The sequence below is a fragment of the Bos grunniens genome, chromosome 21, assembly GCF_055505025.1.
Source record: "Bos grunniens cultivar Pamir isolate PY7600 chromosome 21, Bosgru_T2T1.0, whole genome shotgun sequence".
Classification (NCBI taxonomy): domain Eukaryota; kingdom Metazoa; phylum Chordata; class Mammalia; order Artiodactyla; family Bovidae; genus Bos; species Bos grunniens.
In genome coordinates, this window is record NC_141185.1 from 65,509,865 (window position 1) to 65,529,553 (window position 19,689).

At 42.0% G+C, this 19,689-nt stretch overlaps 1 protein-coding gene across 2 annotated transcripts in view; it reads right to left on the minus strand.

Annotated features, from left to right (window-relative positions):
- GABRG3 (gamma-aminobutyric acid type A receptor subunit gamma3) overlaps positions 1-19,689 on the minus strand; it is an 828,707-nt gene that overhangs the window by 256,759 nt on the left and 552,259 nt on the right. The window lies entirely within an intron of this gene.

Genomic DNA, 19,689 nt, shown 5'->3' on the forward strand with positions numbered 1-19,689 from the left:
AAAAAAAAGACAGCTGAAGGTTATTGAATTGATTTTGGACTTTACCCCCTATAATTCCTCCCATCTTTGAGTAGTGAGACAACTAGACCAAAAGTCAGAAGACATGATTTCTCATCTTGCCTGTGAAAGTGAAAGTGAAGTCATTTAGTCATGTCCAACTCTTTGCAACCCTATGAAATATAGCCTGCACCAGGCTCCTCCGTCCATGGGATTTTCCAGGCAAGAGTACCAGAGTGAGTTGCCATTTCCTTTTCTGGGGATCTTCCCAACCCAGGGATTGAACCCAGGTCTTCTGCCTTGAAGGCAGACGTTTTGCCCTCTGAGCCACCAGGGAGACTTGGATGTATGTATCATCTTGCATGTATGTATATCTTGCATGTATCATAGGCCAACTGCGTGCTTGACAGAAGCACGGGTAATGTTTCCGGGCCCTGGCTCTTCATGAATGGAATGAAAGTCACACATGAGATTATCTGTAAGACATCTGCAAGCTGGAAATTTTTAAATGTCTCTGATGTATATGGAGAGAAATCCTGAAGGCTAATCACTGGAAAGTGATTTGGAGAGAAGAAAAAGCCTGTGACAAGAATGGTTTCTCTGAATAGTTTATTGCGTGTACAAAGGAGAAAATTGTAACCCTCTGGTTTTGCTTAAGTTGCTGCTTAAGTTGTCAAAAATAAGTACTGAAGGGAAATGATTTTTATTACTGTCACTAAAGGAAAAAAATAGGGCAGTAAAGTAAGCAGTCAGATATGATCAAAAGAATAAACATGGTCTGCAAGTCTATAGGGAGCCCCAAAGCTATATTTCTAGAAGAAAGAATGTGGCTCAACCTTCCCATTAAAAAACTTGTTATTCTAAAGCACAAAGTTTTAAGGTATCTCTGTTCTCTCCTCTAATAACCTGATAAACTGTGGACTGTGGAAAACTCTTCACAAAGGTCAGAAAGCAGGCAAGGTTTTGTTATTACAATCAGATGGTTAAGAAACACCCTTAGAAGGGCTGCAAGGAGAGAAAAACAAACCCAGTGTTTGGTTGACATATTCCAAAGCCGGAAGATTTCAAAGGTTAACCTTGACAAGTCTGTAAGTTGCTAGTGGGAGTAGAAGCTAAGGACATCATCCTTTGTCATTCCTACTGTTCCCTTTGAGGTAAATACATTCTCTTTATAGGTTAAACTTAGTAGAAGTGTGTCTCATCTGAAGAAATGACCGCTGTCTTCTGAGGAAGTTACTGCAGACATGACTTCCCTTTGTTCTTCTGCCACTGGAAAAGTCACCCTGCAAGTTACGTTTAAGCCCAGCCAATGATAACAACCCAGGGGGCTAGAGCCTTAGAGGGGTGCTCCGCTAATGGCTCCAATCTCATTTAAAAGGCCACATACACATGTCTGTATAGTCCAGTCGCTAGATTATGTCCAATTCTTGTGCGACCCCATGGACTGTAGCCTGCTAGTCTCCTCTGTCCATGGGATTTCCCAGGAAAGAATACTGGAGTGGGTTGCCATTTCCTTCTTCAGGGGCTCTTCCAAACCCAGGGATTGAACTGGTGTCTCCTCCCTTATCACAGAGCTACCTGGTAAACCCCTGTGTGTACATATATGTGTATATATATAGTCTGGCTTTTAGCAACCTAAAGCATCAAGGTCCAGGCACACAAATGTTAAGTCACTTTTGATTTCTCCCCCTCCCTGCCTGCATACCCTGAGCCTCAGGCATCATCATCAATCCTGGCACATTCTGCCCTGCCCACCTCACAGCTCTATCTCATCTCTCTCTGCAACTCTCCTTATGTTCTGCTACATCAATCTTTCTCAGACACACTGGTGACCCTGTCATTTGTTTAATTCAAAAGCTCTAAACATTCAGAAAGCAGTTCAGCTCTCCCAGTCTGATGTTCCCTTCTAGGTATCTGTCTCATTTTTCAAGGCACATTGTTTACAAATTCCTGGGCCTTCCCATCCTTTTCTCTGTTCCCCAAACTGCTCCTAACACAACTCCTTGTTAAACCCTACTTTAATAACTAAAATGACAATCTTCCCTGATTTCCCATGACAGGAATAACCTCCCCACCCCCACAACCCAGAAGACATTTTACTTCCCTTCCCTGAATTATTATGAATTAGTATCAATGTATTATCTGCAATATAATAGAGAGAAGCAAAGCACAGTGGTTAAGAGCATGAGGTCTGGCACTTGTTTCAGAATTTTGAGTCATGTGACCTTGAGCAAGTTAACTTAAACAGCTTGATCTTCAGTGTCTTTATACCAAAAAAAAAAAAAAAAGAAGAGAACAATATATGTATCACACTACGTTTTCTTAAGGGTTTAATTAATTAATTAATATATGAATATAGCAGTCAAAGCAGCATTTCATACAGAGTAGGTGCTCAGTAAATGCTATAACTCCTGGTTATTTATACAATTATAAATATACCTTTAATTTATTTGTAATAAATAAATACATGTTTAATAAATTTAGAAATTAGTAAAAAAAAAAAAAGTACAGGTTTATATACCTCTAAATATATAGATATTTGGACTTCCTAGATGGTACTAGTGATAAAGAACCTGCCTGCCAATGCAGGAGATGTAAGAGACATGGGTTTGATCCCTGGGTTGGGATGATCCCCTGGAAGACGAAATGGTAACCCATTCCAGTATTCTTGCCTGGAGAATCCCATTGACAGAGAAGCCTGTCCTATGGCTACAGTCCATGAGGTCACAAAGAGTCAGACACGACTGAAGCGACTTAGCACATGTGCACATATAAGTATTTATACCTCTTGGTTAGATGCATGACTGTGTCAACCTCCTGGAAGACAAGGATCAAGCACACCGAGTGCTTCACGGCACCAGCATTGAGGTTCTCACTCGTTCCAGTAATAACGGCAGCATATGACATTTATTTAGCTCTGCAATCTTTCATTTCAAATTTCAAGAGTATCTACCTTTGAAAATTCCTAACTCTTAGCTATTGACTGGAACTGAAATGCCATATGAAGGGATTTCCAGGTCCAGCTCCAACATGAACAGAGCTTGGAAGGCATCACATCCATCTTTACCATAAGAAAAGGCTGGACTAACTGAAAGATACTGACTAGTCTTGGACCCATCAGAGAACTGAGGGCTGCAGAGCAATCAACACCCAGAAATCTGCAGAAACAAGGAAACATGGAGAGTCAATTTGGAGTCTATTCATGTGGAGGAGAAGTGACTGAAGTCCCAAACTCGCAGAAACACTTAGGTAATAAATTTGGTGTTTGCCGGAGGCTGTGTGAGTAATATGAGACCAAAAAACTTGGGGTTTAACAACCTCAGGGGGCCCTGAAATTTTTCATGGGTTTTACCTCCATGAGTCTTATAAGGTTCTTAATGTGAAGGTCCAAGAAAAATCCCTTTTCTTCCTCTGACAGGGGTAGACTTAACATTGTAAGATATACCCTAGCATTTGCCATAATGAAGACCTACTCTAGAAGGGAAAAGACTTTCCCAGGGCCTTATCCCATATAAAAGAAAGGCATCCTTGCACTCTGCTCCTCTCTAGTCTTCTTGTTCCACATTGGGGGTTAGAACAAAGTCAAAAAGGACTACAGATTCAAGGAAATAGATTGGGAACACAGAAGTTGGGCAAGGGAATAAGAGTTAGAGGGAAACCTATTCCACTGGAGAAATACTTGTGAAGGTCACAGCCCAGAAACACGGACCCATAAAAAGACTGAGGTATAATCATAAGATTACAGAAAGCCCCCTGTCTCCAACATTTCACTCCAAATTAACAAGACTCCAGTATAAGAACAGTGGATTACAGCCAAAAGAGCTACAAGACCTAGACCCTCTCCAAGGAGGCACACCCAGGAAGCCCAAATCAAGAAGAGAAACAAACACTAGGGCACTGAAGCAATTTTTAGCCTCTAGAACCTATAGTTGCAGCAAACATGATGCACAGCCTAACTCCAAGCCAGATTAACATAAAGTTTAACTCTAAAGCTGTATTTACAAGAACATATTAACCAATATGGGCTTCCCTGAGAGTTCAGTTGGTAAAGAATCTGCCTGCAATGCAGGAGGCCTTGGTTGAGTTCCTGGGGTGGGAAGACCCACTGGAGAAGGGATAGGCTACCCACTCCAATATTCTTGGGCTTCCCTTGTGGTTCAACTGGTAAGTAATCCGCCTGCCAAGCAGGAGATGTGTGTTCGATCCCTGGGTCAGGAAGATCCCCTGGAGAAGGAAATGACAACACACTCCAGTATGCTTGCCTATGAAATCCAATGGACAGAGGAGCCTGGCGGGCTATAGTCTATAGGGTTGCACAGAGTCAGGCGTGACTTAGTGCACTTGTGACACTACTACTACATTATCCAAGGTAACTAGTCTGGATTTCAACAACAAACAAGGATAAGGCATGTCAAAAGACAACAAACAAACAAACACAAAACCATCTGGAGAGGCAAAGACGTCACAAAAACCATACGCATAGATGCCACAGGTACTGGAATTATCAGACAAGCACTTTTAAATGACTACCATTAATATGTTCTTGGTTGTAATGGAAAAAATGCCACTGATTAACATCTGCATTCTTGGGCCAGCTTTGTCTGAAATTAGTTAGTTTTTTCCTTTGGTTAGTGTTACTATATCTTTCTTCTTGCCTTTGATAGTAACTTATAGAAGTCTTTATGTTTAAAGTGGGTTTCTCGTAGATGACATACGGGTCTTTTTAAAAATCCATGCTGACATGTAGAGGCGGTAATTTCCCAAGAAGATAAAGAAATCTTAGATGTGTATGTACCTAATAAGTCAACATCAAAATATATGAGGGAAGACTAAAATAACTGAAAAATAAATCCACTATTATGGTTAGGGGAAAAGGTGAAAGCAGTGACAGATTTCCTCTTCTTTGGCTCTAAAATCATTGCAGATGGTGACTGCAGCCATGAAATCAGAAGATGATTGCTTATTGGCAGAAAAGCCAAGAGAAATATAGACAGTGTGCTGAAAAGCAGAGACATTACTGTGCTGACAAAGGTCCATATAGTCAACCTACGATCTTTCCAGTGGTCACGTATGGTTGTGAGAGCTGGACTGTAAAGAAGGCAGAGTGCCAAAGAACAGATGCTGTCAAACTGTGGTGTTGGAGAAGACTCCTGAGAGTCCCTTGGACAGCAAGGAGATCCAAGCAGTTAATCTTAAGGGAAATCAACACTGAATACTAGTTAGAGGGACTGATGCTGCAGGTCCAGTATTTTGGTCATCTGATGCAAATAGCTGACTCATTTGACAAGTCCCTGATGCTGGCAAGACTGAGGGCAGAAAGAGAAGAGGGCATCAGAGGATATGAAGGCTGGATGGCATCACCAATGCAATGAATATGAACTTGGGAGAACTTCAGGAGATGGTGAGGGACAGGGAGACCTGCCATGCTGCAGTCCATGGGGTCACAAAGAGTCCAACATGACTGGGCGACTGAACAACAACACTGCAGTTGGGGACCTCAGCACCCATCTCTCAGTGTGTGTGCTCAGTTGCTCAGTTGTGTTGGACTCTTTGTGACTCCATGGACTGTCGCCCGCCAGATTCCTCTCTCCAAGGGATTTTCCTGGCAAGACTACTGGAGTGGGTTGCCATTTCCTCCCACAGGGTATCTTCCGGACCTAGGGATCAAACCTGCATCTCCTGATCTCCTGCAGGCTGATTTTTACCAGGGAACCACCTGGGAAGCACCCCCCACCATTTCTCAGTAAATACAGAAATTTACTTAGGTATTAAATGGCAAAAATAAGACTCAAAATCTAAAAATAACCCAATGTTTTATCAATTGGTAATTTCCCAATTAATCAATAAATCTATGATCAAAGAAAGCATCAATTTTGTCTTGAAATTTCTGAATAAATGTTTCTAAAATTTGATATAATGTTCAAAGTAATTCTATCATAAAATGATACAGTCTTTCAAAGGTCAACAGCATTTAATTCAGCTAAACTGAGAAATTGTTTCAAATACTCAATTCTGTCCAATATTAACTTTTCATTACAGGGCTCCTTTTATGAAATTTCTTCAGAAAAACTAGAAATGGAATGAGAGCTTTAAGAGACATACTAAATAGCAAAGCACATCTGTATTGACGTTTGAGGTCTGCATCAGACCTATAAGAATAAAAACAAATCATCACCTCCCATTGCTAAGGTATTAAGAATACTAAGGAAACCCCTCATCTAAACCAGGCCTGGAGTCCCCATCACCCCAAGCACACTGACACAAGGGTGTGCATTACATCAGAACAACCTAACAGAGTGACGCTTCTCACCCCCAGTGCCCTCAGAACAGATCATGCGTTCACAGGTGACAACCTAAGGCCCCAGCACACTAAGTGCAGAGGAAATATGCCACTTGATGTAAGCTCTGTGTCAAATAAAGAGTCCTGACAAGAGGTGGCTACCATTCACCACAACTGTTTTCCTAATTCATGTTCAAAGGATATGCATCATCCTCAAAGCCATCACCTCCGCATGACTGGCATGGCTCCAATAAAATGGATGAAAATACACAGTTATCTATTTTCTCCAGCTCTTAGTCATCCAAAGAGAGGAAATGTGTCTAAAAGTGAGAAATGCGAGTCCCCTGCAACATTTAAACATTACCAAGTCTGCTTTCATGATCCCACAAAGAATAACTGGATTGTTCCAGCTCTATTCCCAGGTAATGGAAACCAATTAAGAATGCGCCACAACTTTCCTTCTTCCTTCCTTTCTTTTTCCTCCCTTTCTCCCTTAATTTCTTTTTTTTTTCTTCTGGATAAAAAAGTTTGGAATTTATTTGTGAATGAACACAATAAATGAACAAGCTTTGAAGACTTTTAAGAAGAGTGATTCAGAATTCCTGTTTAGGTAGGTCATTTAGCTGAGTCAATGGAGAGTAGATTTTAAATCTGGGTAGGGATGGAAGTTTAAAGAATTACAATGAGAGAAGGAAAGGAATTAATACACAAATCCAAGATATGCTTAAAATAATATGCATTTGGCAGTTATATACATTATGAATATATCGCCTTTCAGGTTCCATTTCACTCTTTTTCACCTGGTCTCTGATAACAGAGCTGGATGCCTTTAGCACTTCACTTTTCAACTAGCACAACGTTAAGCATTGTCATAGGAAAGAAACAGAAAGGCTCAGACTTCTTCCTGGTTGGGTGTGCTTTTCTTCTGCCTTCCTGTTGTTTCCCAACAGAGTGGGGAACAATGCGAAGCTTCCTAAGAGCCCAGACCACAGCCCGGAAACAGGGGAATCAGGAGCGTTGTTCTATGTCCAGGGCTCACCTGGCTCAGGCAGAAGCCTCGGAATCAGGATCCAGGAGGCAGGCTCCCCTCTCCTACTTGGTTCATTTAGTGGAAAAGGCAAAAGGGGAGATGCTCCAAAATTTCTGCTAAGTCGCTTTAGTCGTGTCCGACTCTGTGTGACCCCATAGACGGCAGCCCACCAGGCTCCCCTGTCCCTGGGATTCTCTAGGCAAGAACACTGGAGTGGGTTGCCATTTCCTTCTCCAATGCATGAAAGTGAAAAGTGAAAGTGAAGTCGCTCAGTTGTGTCCGACTCCTGGCGACCCCATGGACTGCAGCCTACCAGGCTCCTCTATCCATGGGATTTTCCAGGCAAGAGTACTGGAGTGGGGTGCCACTGCCTTCTCCACCAAATTCCTAGTATACTTTATTAAGCTGGTTATGAACATGTCTGCAATGCTTTGATGAAGAATATGCCAGTTTCTTCCCTGAAAGATGCATGCCTTCCTTAGGAATCCCATGAGAATTTTCATTTTCACCTTCATTTGGCAGGAAGGAAGCAGTGGCTCTGTCATGTCTTGCATGCAGGCCCATGTTTTTTGATCACTGAGTGAGGAGGCAATGGTCAGAGTACAGATGGAAGTGATAGAAAAAGCAAATTTCTAGAAGGCCATACACGGGTTCTTTTGCCTTGACACTGGGACTCTTTAGCTAAAAACAAAAACAATAAAGGCTGGGATGGAGAGAAGAACCTGGATTTGGGGAAGCAAGAGCCAAATTCACACTATTGCTGTACCATGTACCAGTTATATGATCCCACACTGCATTCCTTCTCTATGACTCAGTTTTCTCATCTGTGAAGGGGGGATGGCGGTGGGAATGGAGGGCTGAATGTGCTGCCCTGCACTCTGGCAGGAAACATACACATAGATGAGAGATCATCACTATTCTCTGGCCACACCTGGTGCCAGCCAGAGAGAAAACCAGACGTGTGCTTGGGACTATTGTAACCATGCAGTGGCAAGACCCACATCTGCTGACAGAGATTTGCTACCTGGCGTTTACTCCACTTTCAAATTAATTATTTTGGGGAAAAGTAGCATTGCCTTTTAAAACTCTGAATATCAGCCAACTTTCTCAGACATCGTCAGTATCACCATAACTGCAATGGCATTTCCTTGATAATTTCTCAAGATAGAGTACAGTTACAGCTGGCACAGGTGTCAAAGATAAAGTGCATAAAAGTGTTGCTGTGTTGTTTTTTTTTCATGGTGAATGGTTTAGAGGGGAGGAGCAATGCCGCAACAAAGTACATCTCATACATTTCACACCTTGAGGCCTAAGTGTCTGATTCTGCTCCACCTGTCCTCTTGTAATAAGAACAAAAACAACAGTTGTAATAATAATCAAGAGTGCAGACTCAACAGCCATTCCGTTTTGTTGAGACGCAGCTGCCCTCGCTCTCCAGGGTGATGCAAGCAGAAGGCCTCCCCAGCCCACGCTGCATGACCTTGGCTGTGGAAGGCACGGAGGGAAACAGGGCTCCTCAGGGTCACTGTGTGGACACAATGGCCTGCGAGTGGCTTTCCAAGCAGGCAAGGGGCTAGTCCAGAGGCTCCCAGATGCTCAATAGGGTTCACACTTTGTCATGTTTCAAAAAGCTTTCTAAACTTTATTTCAGTGAATACATACATTATATAAAACAATAGAAACACACAAAGAAGCTAGAGATTTCACTATTTCTGCTGCTGCTGCTGCTAAGTCGCTTCAGTTGTGTCCGACTCATTTCTGCTCCCCCAAATAATGTTTACTATCAAGCCTTTGAATGGGGGAAACATTTTAAAGGCAAAGATTTTTTTTTTCATAAAATAGTGAAAGTAACTGTTAAATGTCTCCCCTGATCCCCACTCTATTACAGTGATTAAGTTTCCTCTGGAAAGTCACACATAAAAAACAAAACAAAGACCCTAATCTGAATGGTAAATGCTTGATAGAGTTGTTAACCTAGGTAACCACTCAGCTGCTTAGGTAATTGTTTAGGCATTTTGAAGCCTTTCTCTCCATTTCTCAATATTGTGCTACAGTCATCCTGCCCTTTTTTCCCTCCAAAACACATCCCAGAGCAGAAATGCTTATATCTCTGTCTCTATTCCTGTGAACTAATTTTCAAAACAGAAATACTGCACAAACATATGTAACAGAACTCTGAAAGATGTAGGGAAGGAGTCTTTTCTTCATAGCCAAGTAGTCTTTTCTTTGAAAGATTTTTTTTTGTACACTCTTCAGGGTTTGTTCATCTGCTCCATGAGTAAGACAGCACTTGTAGGATTGTGTTGGATGAATGGTGGAAAAGGTCTCTTACCGTAAACCAAGGAGGCAATGACCTTGTGATTAGATTCCCAGTTGTTGCTGATGAAATTTTGGTTTCATCTTCAATGACTTCAATTTTTGCAAGATGTGAGAAACATGAAGGTTTTCCAACCTTGTTATTTTCACAAAATTTGCCTTTAATGCATCAAGCATCCATTAGTTTCCCTGTCAAGTCTACTTGTGTTATGGCTTTGAACCTGGGCAGGATCAGCTGCACGCTGTTGCTCTGGTGCTCACATTGGCTGTCTCTGGTCTCCGTGCTCATGTGGACGTGACAGCACGCGATGGAGTGAAAGTGAATGGCTTGGCCGGCAGCACAATCAGCAGGCTGATGTTTTCCCCAAGTAGGACAGTACAGTGAGGTCCTATCTTAATCCTCAGAAGTGCTTGCTGCTCCCACTGGAACACAGGGAGCTGAACTAGCACTGGATGGATAGAATTTCCCATCAGTTGCCAAAAATGCACTCATCTCTGTGTTCTCAGGTGGAAACCCTGATTTCTCTAAACTCTTCAAAATCACTGCACTGACAAAAACCAATGTAGTGAGCATGCCATTTATAAGGTCTAGGGAAAGAAGAGTGGCCAGCTTCAGTTCAGTTCAGTCCCTCAGTTGTGTCCGACTCTTTGTGACCCCATGAATTGCAGCACGCCAGGCCTTCCTGTCCATCACCAACCCCCGGAATTCACTCAAACTCACGTCCATCGAGTCGGTGATGCCATCCAGCCGTCTCATCCTCTGTCGTCCCCTTCTCCTCCTGTCCCAAATCCCTCCCAGCATCAGAGTCTTTTCCAATGGGTCAACTCTTCGCGTGAGGTGGCCAAAGTACTGGAGTTTCTGCTTTAGCATCCTTGGCTTTATTTTAACACAGTTGCAGAGCCCACTGTCTGCAGGCTACCTTTATACAGAAATGTGTCCATAGTTGGGTAGATTCTTTCAAACTGATGAAATTGAGCCTAGCATGGCTAATGACTAATGAGGGTTTGGATATTTTCTCTCCCCTAGAAGCTTTCATGTGCAGATTATGTCCAACACAGCTGTGCATCCTTGGGGAACCTAACAGTAAGAGAGAAATGTGCAAACATCTCTCATACTTACTCCTGTCACCTAGCTTTCCTCAAGTCCACATCTTGGCTAAATAAACTAGGAATATATAAAGGGTATGCCTCTAATCCTTTCCATTGTTTTTCAGCTTGCTGCCATTCCCACTTTACAGATGGGGGAAGGAAGACCCAGTGGGATTTACAGAGGTGAAGAAAGTTCCCCAATGTTCTGTGGTGAAGCAAGCAGGCACCTGGGATTCCAGCCCAGGAAGCCTTGCTTCACAGCCTTGGTCCTTCCCTCTCAGGCTTCCCCTGCCCCCAGCAACACTCTCTGCAGTCACAAGGGTATCCACAGTGATGACAATCAGATGACTCCCTTCTGATCAAAGAGGGAACCCTGAGCAGGAGTGTCCCATCACATGCACATTCCATTATTTAACTGAATCTTCACAGAGACAGATGAGGTGCATATTAAGAGAAAGCTAAGTCTCGAAGAATTTAAGCAATCTGCAAATACCTAGGCAGTGAGACGTGCGGACATAGGGATGAGCTCTCACTCTTGTTTGACTCTGGCCCCCAGCACTTCCTTTGTGCTGGTTTTCAGGTGCTTGGTGTTCAGGAGGCGTGAATGTCATCTGTGCACCCTCCGGAGCACACTCTTCTCCAGGTGACCCAGCACCTACAAAACCATCGTCTGCCAAGAGGAGAGGTGGTGCCCCTATGTAAGAAGATCCGAGACACTGAAAGGTCACCTGCTCCAGCACCTCTGCAACCTTCCTGCCACTGCACCATCCTACCTCTCTCCATCTGCTGCTAAGAAAGGGACTCAAAACCTCCAGCAATTCACCCAGGTCATCTGGCTACAGACGGATGTCATCAAACAAAAAGCTTCTGCACAAAAAAGGAAAATGTAAGAGTCGGACACGACTGAGTGACTAAACCACCACCACAACCAAAAAGCAATGTACAGAATGAGAGAAAATGTTTGCAAATCATATATTTGACAAGGGGCTAATATCCAAACTACATAAAGAACTCATACAAGTCAATAGAAAACAACAAATAACCCGATTAAAATATGGTAAAGGACCTGAACAGGCACTTTTCTGAAAAAGACATACAGATTGCCAACAAGTACATGAAAAGGTGCTCCATCATCAGGAAAATCCAAGTCAGGAACACAATGAAATATCACCCCTCATTGTCACAATGGCTTCATCAAAATGACAAGAGATCACATGTGTTGGTGAGATTGTGGAGAAAAGGGAACCCAAGTATACTGTTGGTGGGAATGTAAATTGTTATAGCTGTTATAGAAAACAGTGTAGAGGAAAACGTAAAAAATCAGAACTGCCATGTGATCCAGCATTCCACATCTGGATATGAATCCAAAGGAAACAAAATCTCCATCTGCATCCAATGCTTACATCGGCATTATTCACAACAGCCAAGACAAGGAAATAAACTAAGTATCCATCCACAGATGATTGGATGGCAGTGACGTATATATATGTGTGTAAATTCACTATATGTAGTAGTAGTGTAATTGCTCAATTGTGACCAATTGTGATCCCATGTACTGTAGCCTATCAGGCTCCTCTGTTCATGGGATTCTCCAGGCAAGAATACTGGAGTGGTTTGCCAGCCCCTTCTCCAGGGGATCTTCTTGATCCAGAGATCCAACTCTGGCCCCCTGCATTGCAGGAAGATTCTTTACCATCTGAGCCACCAGGGAAGCCCTGGTGCCTTATAGACACCAACAAAACAGTTGCTTACAATCAGAGTGCTCTAGATTTAATAATTTGTAAGTTTCTCTAATTTTAAAAGGATCCATCATTTGGCCACCTATTAAGAACACAAAAAGACCTCTTATGGGTCTAATATAAACAAACATACGATACAAAACCTTAGTAAGATCAGATAGCATATTTACATCTCAAAGACACAGGCAAATCTGAGCTTCCCCCTAGAAGGCCTTGCTTAAGGTTCTACCAAGCCAGCTCTTAATTTTTAACTGCATATGCATTTATGAGCTCCCTCAAAATTTAGGGTGAGATTTAATTTCCCCAGTTAAGTAGGTACTTGCAAGTATGAGCTCCATTCCTTATGTCTTTCTACAACAGAGCCACCTCAGTGTCTTTAAACTGAGCCCCGGTTATTTCTCGGTAAAAACTGACTCTGCCACCACCCGTGTCTTCCATGGGTAGATATTTTCTCAGTATGTTTCAACGGAGCCCTGGATGTACTTAATCAACTCCCTCCACCTCCCAGTGTCTTTCAACCAGGTGAGAATTCTCTCAGTATCTTTCAACCAAGCCACACCCAATATCTAGACCCCGGTGTCTTCCCCCATCTGTCCCGAGTACCTTACCAAGAGGGGGCAGGCACCTGCTATGCCCCACCAAATAAAAACTCATATATACTATATGTATATGTACATGTATATGTATAGTGTTTGTTAGTTGCTCAGTTGTGTCCAACTCTTTGCAGCCCCACAGACTGTACCTGCCAAGCTCCTCTGTCCATGAGATTCTCCAGGCAAGAACACTGGAGTGGGTTGCCATTTCCTTCTCCAAATGTAGTGTACAGACATTATATATATATATATATATATATATATATATATATATATGGCTATTCTTTGGAACTCTGCATTCAAATGGGTATATCTTTCCTTTTCTCCTTTGCCTTTTGCTTATTTTCTTAGCTATCTGTAAGGCATCCTCAGAGAGCAGTTTTGCCTTTTGTGTTTCTCTTCCTTGCGGGTGGTCTTGCTCCCTCCCTCCTGCACAGTGTCAAGCACCAGTGTTCACTTAGCATACTGCCTTCACGATCCATTCGTGTTGTTGCAAATGGCAGTGTTTTCTTTTTGAGGCTGAGTAATATTTCACTCCAGTGTTCCTGCCTGGAGAATCTCATGGAACCTGGTGGGCTATAGTCCATAAGTTCTGCATGATGAAAGAGTCAGACACGACTGAAGAAACTGAGCACACAAGTAGTGAAATATTACTCAGCCTCAAAAAGAAACGCTGCCATTTGCAACAACACGAATGGATCTTGAAGGCACTATGCTAAGTGAACACTGGTGCGTGACATTGTGCAGGAGGGAAGGAGCAAGACCTCCCCCAAGGAAGAGAAACGCAAAAGGCAAAATGGCTGTCTGAGGACGCCTTGCAGATAGCTGAGAAAAGAAAAGAAGCAAAAGGCAAAGGAGAAAAGAAAAGAGATACCCATCTGAATGCAGAGTTCCAAAGAATAGCAAGGAGAGATAAGAAAGCCTTCCTCAGCAATCAATGCAAAGAAACAGAGGAAAACAATAGAAAGGGAAAGACTAGAGATCTCATAAATAAAATTAGAGATACCAAGGGAACATTTCAGGCAAAGATGGGCTCAATAAAGGACAGAAATGGCATAGAACTAACAGAGTAGAAAATATTAAGAGATAGCAAGAATACACAGAATAACTGCACAAAAAGGTCTGAATGACCCAGATAACCATGATGGTGTGATCACTGACCTAGCGCCAGACATCGTGGAGTACGAAGTAAAGTGGGCCTTAAGAAGCATCACTACGGACAAAGCTAGTAGAGGTGATGGGATTCCAACTGAGCTATTTCAAATCCTAAAAGAAGATGCTGTGAAAGTGCTGCACTCAGTAAATTTGGAAAACTCAGCAGTGGCCACAGGACTGGAAAAGTCAATCTTTATTCCAATCCCAAAAAAGGCTATGAAAGAATGTTCAAAATACGACATAACTGCACTCATCTCACACACCAGCAAAGTAATGCTCAAGATTCTCCGAGTCAGGCTTCAATAGTACATGAACCGAGAACTTCCAGATGTTCAGGTTGGATTTAGAAGAGGTAGAGAAACCACAGATCAAATTGCCAACATGCGTTGGATCATAGAAAAAGCAGGAGAGTTCCAGAAATATATCTACTTCTGCTTTATTGACTGTGCCAAAGCCTTTGACTGTGAGGATCATAACAAACTGTGTAAAATTCTTAAGGAGATGGGAATAACAGATTACCATATCTGCCTCTTGAAAAATCTGTATGCAGGTCAAGAAGCAATTGTTAAAATAGGTCATGGAAGACTGGACTGGTTCCGAACTGAGAAAGGAGTACATCAAGGCTATATTGTCACCCTGCTTATTTAACTTATATGCAGAGTACATCATGCAAAATGCTGGGCTTGATTCCTGGAAAGCTGGAATCAAGACTGCCAGGAGAAATATCAAAAACTTCAGATATGCAGATGACACCACTCTTATAGCAGAAGGTGAAGAGAAACGAAGGAATTTCTTGATGAAAGTGAAAGAGAAGACTGAAAAAGCTGGCTTAAAACTTGACATTCAAACAGCAAAGATCCAGCCCCATCACTTCATGGCAAATAGATGGGGGAAAAAATGGAAACAGTGAGAGATTTTATTTTCTTGGGCTCCAAAATCACTGCAGATGGTGACTTCAGCCACAAAATTAAAAGACGCTTCCTCCTTGGAAGAAAAGCTATGACCAACCTAGACAGCATATTAAAAAGCAGAGACATTACTTTGCCAACAAATGTCTGTCTAGTCAAAGCTATGGTTTTTCCAGTAGTCACATATGGATGTGAGAGTTGGACTATAAAAGAAAGCTGAGCACTGAAGACTTGATGCTTTTGAACTGCATTGCTGGAGAAGACTCTTGAGGGTCCCTTGGACTGCAAGGAGAAAGACTTATTTTTATGATTTCAAAATTTGAGACTACTTTTAGAGCAGTTTAAGTTCACAGCAAAATGAAAAGATTTTTACATATCATCCCCCTGGCATGCATAGCCTCCCCCATTATCAAGAGTGGATATTTGATAAACCTGCATTGATGCATCATAATGGCCCAAAGTCCATGACTTCTCTGTTGCTCAGACAGTAAAGAATCTGCCTGCAACACAGGACACCTGGGTTCGATCCCTAGGTTGAAAAAATCCTCTAGAGAAGGGAATGGCAAACTACTCTAGTATTCTTGATTCAAGAATAACATGGACAGAGGACCCTGGTAAGCTACAGTCAGGAATTCTTCCTCTGCCATGACCTGGCCCCTAAGCTCTTTCAACAACTTATTTCACTCAGAACCAGAAGAAAAGCAACCTGCCTTCAAGACTGGACAGCAGAGCCAGTGCAATCATCAGTAGCAGTGGTTTCTACCATAACAGTTCATGGGAGGAGACCTCAAAGCTCCATCCCTTCTGCTACAGGCATCACTGTCCGCATCGACAGCACCCTCCCACTCCCCAATGTGTGAGTGTCCTCAGCAGTGAGGTGGCTTGGTCAGGGAAGATCTGGGGAGGCCAGTGATCCAGAAACATGTAGGAAGATGACTTGGACAGCATGTGGGAAGATGACCTAGCCATCTGGTGAAAGGTGAGCATCTCAAGGAGTACAGGTCAGGCAAAGAGACAAGCTGGCAAAATGCCCCTCACCCTCCACACTGGTCTGCCTGGTGTGGTCCCTGATGGGGAACCTGCTTCCCAGGGCAATGCCTTGATTCTCACTCTCAGCTCCAGGCTACAGGACTCCCCCCTCTCTCAGACATACCAAAAAACACCCTTTGGCAACACCCAAAGCAGGTGAGCTCAAGTGAACACAAGAACATTTTGGGGACCTTGGAGTCCACGTATTTTATACGTGGGTGAGAACTTCCCTTCCTGTATTAGTAAGTGTTCTCCAGAGAAACAGAACCAATAAGGTAAGTATAGATGCAGAGATAGATAGAGATAAAGATATAAGAGATCATACATTATAGGAATTGGTTCATACAATATGGGAGCTGAGAAGTTCTACAGTCTGTCCTCTAAAAACTGAAGACTCAGGAAAGCTGGTGGTGTACTTCTGTCTGAGTTGAAAGGCCTCAGAATCAGGAGACTGAGGTTTTAAGTCCTGATCCAAGTCTGAGGCCTGGGAACCAGGAGCCACCGATATCTGAGAACTGAAGATGCACGTCCCAGCTCAAGCAAAGAGCAAATGCCACTGTCATTCACCTGTTTCTTCTACAGACAGACCTTGGAGATATTGGGGGTTCAGGTCCAGGTCATCACAATAAAGAAACACGGCAACAAAGCAAGTCACACAGAATTTCCCAGAGCGTATAAATTTTGTTTACTTTATGCAATTGTCTATTAAGTATGCAAAGTTGTTGTTGCTGTTGTTCAGTCACCAAGCTGTGTGCGACTCTGTGACTGCATGGACTGTAGCATGCCAGGCGTCCCTGAAAAACAACCACTCCAATATTCTTGCTGTGAGAACAACATGAACTGTATTTAAAAAGTATGCAATAGCATTACATATTAAAAAAAGAAAAGGTTAATGCCTTAATTAAAAAACAAGGCTGTTTAAGAAGGGATGTCATAGATTTAAATTTGTAAAACAAAATGCAGGATCTGTGAAGCACAATAACATGAAATGCAATAAGAGGAGGTATGCCTGCATTTGGTCCTCAGAGGACCGGATAACTCCATCTACCCCATCCACACTGGTGAGGGCTATCTTCTTTCCCCAGTCTACTGACTCAAACTCTGACTACTGTACTACTCTAATGACTCCTATAGGCACCGTCACAGACACACTCAGAAACACTGTTTTAGCAACTATCTGGGCATCTCTGAGACCAGCCAAGTGAACAATTGCTCTCTTCTTGGAAGACAGGCTTCCTTTTGGAAATTTTGTACCTGAGCACTTGCTTCACAATACACAGGACCACTGCTGCCATTTCACAGCATCTGCTATTTCTCTCTCATCCAAGAGATAAAGGACTTTCAAGGAGCTGTGTGGTTCCTTTCCTGCCAAGCAAAAGTCCTGTTTGCCAGGACATTCCACCTTGAAGAGGGCCCAACTCGGTTAATGCACTGGGACAGCAGGCAGGGAACGGACAACTTTGTCTCTGTTTAAGATGTACACCGGTTATGAAGATGGACCTTTGTCGACAAAGTGATGTCTCTGCTTTTTAATATGCTGTCTAGGTTTGTCATAGCTTTTCTTCCAAGGAGCAAGCCTCTTTTAATATCATGGCTATAATCATTGACCGCAGTGATTTTGGAGCCCAAGAAAATAAAATCTGTCACCATTTCCACTTTTTCCCCCCCATCCATTTGCCATGAAGTAATGGGACTGCATGTCATGATCTTCATTTATTAAAAGCTGAGTTTAAGACAGTGTTTTCACGCTCCTCTTTCAGTTTTATCAAGAGGCTGTTTAGTTCCTCTTCACTTTCTACCATTTAAGTTGTATCATCTTTGTATCTGAGGTTGCTGTTATTTCTCCTGGTAATCTTGATTTCAGCTTGAGCTTCATCATCTCTTTAGCATGATGTACTCTGCAAAGAAGTTAAATAAGCAGGGTGACAATATACAGCCTTGACGTACTCCTTTCCCAATTTGGAACCAGTCCATTGTTCCATGTCCAGTTCTAACTGTTGCTCCTTGACCAGCATACAGGTTTCTCAGGAGGCAGGTAAGGTGGTCCGGTATTCCCATCTCTTTAAGAATTTTCCACAGTTTGTTGTGATCCTCACAGTCAAAAGCTTTAACATTGTCAATAAAGCACAAGTAGATGTCTGGGTTTTTTATTTTTATTTTTTTTTATTCCCTTGCTTTTTCTATGATCCAGCAAATGTTGGCTATTTGATTTTTGGATCCTCTGCCTTTTTAAAATCCAGCTCGTACATCTGAAAGTTCTTAGTTCACATACTGTGGAAACCTAGCTTGAAGTATTTTATGCATTACCTTGCTAGCAGGTAAATTGAATACAATTGTATGGTAGTTTGAACATTCTTTGACATTACATTTCTTTTGGATTAGAAAGAAAACTGACATTTTCCAGTCCTGTGGCCACTGCTGAGGTTTCCAAATTTGCTGACATATTGAGTACAACACTTTATCATAATCACCTTTTAGTATTTGAAATAGCTCAGCTAGAATTCCATCACCTCCATTAGCTTTGTTAAGAAGCTTTGAAGAAGGCCTTCTTATCTCTCCTTGCTGGACCAAACAGTAGCCCTATTTTACATATTTCGAGAAATATCCATACCATTTTCCACAATGGCCGCACCAACTTAATTCACACCATCAGTGCAGAAAGTTTCCTTTTCTCCAGATCCTTTCCAGTACTTCTTGTGCTTTTGATAATAGCCATTTTGATAGGTGTGAAATGATATCTCATTGTGGTTTTGATTTGCATTTCCCCGCTTATTAGTGATGTTGAACATCTTTCCATATACCTATTGGCCATCTGTATGTCTTCTTCAGAAAAAATGTTTGTTTACCTTTTCTGCCCATTTTTAATAAAAATTTTCTTTGCTGTTGAGGTGAATGAGTTCTTTACATATTTTGGATATTACTCTCTTATGATTTACAAATATTTTATCCATTAAGTAGGCAGCCTTCCCATTCTGTTGATGGTTTTCTTTGCTGTACAGAAGTTTTATGGTGTCAAGTCTTATGTTCAATTTTTGATATAATTTTAGTTAATTATTGTGTATAGTGTAAGACAGTGGTTGAATTTAATTCTCTTGCATGTAGCTGACCTGTTTTCCCAACACCATTTATTGAAGGGATTGTCCTTTCTTCATTGCATATATTCTTGTCTCCCTTGTCATAAATTAATGACCACATACATGTGAGTTTATTTCTGGGCTCTCTGTTCTATTACACTGAGCTATCTGTCCGTTTTTATGCTAGTGTCACACATTTTGGTAACTATAGCTTTGTAGTATAGTTTTAAATTAGTGACTGGCATTTTCAGCTTTATTCTTCTTTCTCAAGATGGCTTTGGCCTCCTTGGTTACATCTATCCTTAGGCGAAATTTTGCTTTCTATCTTGTCTTTTTCTGAATTTAAAATGAACTGTACAATGTGTTTATCCATTATTTCACTTTGTCTTTTCACTAAAATGTCTAGCGAAGAAAGCCACAAAACCTTCTGCCTGAGAATTCATCACATTTGCATGTCATATCCCATATGCAATTTTAAA